Consider the following 1,703-nt stretch of genomic DNA (forward strand, 5'->3'; position numbering starts at 1 on the left):
TTCAACAACTTTGATGCGTGTGTTGATTAATTTTAGTTCACAACGTTGGCTATATCAATACTGATAAATAATGATGCAATAACTTGAACATCCTTGATGAGTTATTGATTGGAGCAAATCATCATATGATAGCCTATACTGTAACTGGTTGATATACCAACAACAATCTACACAATTGAAGATGTAGCAATGCATATCTGGTGTGTTAGAGGTTGTGACCCCAGTGATATGTTTGCTGAGAGTGACTAGTGGCTCTTGAGCTGTTTACTCCTGCCAAGGGAGACAGCCTGGGACTGATTGAACTCGGAAATAGTGAGATATTTTGAGATATATGAGACATTTTGGGCCTTTCCTGATGCTAATACATATGAATGAGCATGAGTCTTTTTTTAAAAACACATTTGCTCATTATTTAAGAACATATTGATGAATGAGAACCACTGACTATAAATAAGGATGTGAGGCAATGCATGGAAACCAAGCTCAGGGTTTGAAGAACCACTCCCTGTAAGAAGGCCAGATACTTATTTGCAGATCGAGTAAAAGATAAAGGTATTTCGGAGGAACATTCTGCTTTCTTATTTAGTTTGAATTTGAGATGACCTGATATGGTTTCCTGTTGTGAGTTTCCGTAACTAAAGTATGTATCACTTGTAGCCGACTCGATGATGCCTATGAAGAGGTGGACTGGTGACACTGAATCACAGATAAGACTCGGGGTAAGTGAGGAGACAGGAAGGGTCGACCCAGAGAGGACACAGAGAGAGAGAAAGAGAGAGAGAGAGAGAGAGAGAGAAACAGAGAAAGACAGTCAGACATACAGACAGACAGACAGACAGACAGACCGACAGACCGACCGAGAGACAGAGAGAGACAGAGAGAGACAGAGAGAGACAGAGTGAGAGAGAGAGAGAGAATTGCATTCTGCGGTAACAATATGGAAATCGAAGTTCTTGAGAAGACTATAAATAGCTTACTATTCTCTCTCTTACCGGAATGTTCATGATGACCTGATGATTAAGAAGAGGGAGTTGTCATCCGATGTGTCACTGACAGCCTGGGTGAAAACAAGCCTGCAACAGAGAGGTGTTGGACAGGGTGTTTGTCAGGCTTGAGGATGAACCTACTCTTCCCTCTTCTGCTCCATAAGTTATAGAAATGTTAATGACTATTATCCTCTCAGTTTTACAAAATGTTGTTCACATACGCACATACACACTCACACACACACACACACACACACACACACACACACACACACACACACACACACACAAACCCACAGACACAGGCAAGCATGCACAGACACACCCGAGTTGGACCTTTCCAACTGAAAAAGACGTGAATGCGAACTAAATATAGGACAAACCTAACTTTTAAGGCTAAATCAATGATCTTATACACATCAAGCTCTAAGAGGAATATTTAAGGATTGCATATACTTGCATGGGGATTTGACTTGTATCTCTAATCAATAGGCATTCCGCGGAGAAACAGCGTGAGTTCATGTGTTCCCATGTCCAACCCTCTTCACCAGCTATGGGTTACCTACTCTACAATGGGTGAGGATATGGCTGTGGGGTGAGGCATAACCCAATAAAGAGTTACCCTGGGACCCAGAGGGGCCAATGGGGAGATCTTAAGAGTAGTCTGTAGTATTAAACTGTCGATTGCTCCAGCCAAAGGCGTCAAACCCAGAGTGC

The sequence above is a fragment of the Argentina silus genome (genome assembly GCF_951799395.1).
Source record: "Argentina silus genome assembly, chromosome: 19".
In the NCBI taxonomy this organism is placed as follows: Eukaryota; Metazoa; Chordata; class Actinopteri; order Argentiniformes; family Argentinidae; genus Argentina; species Argentina silus.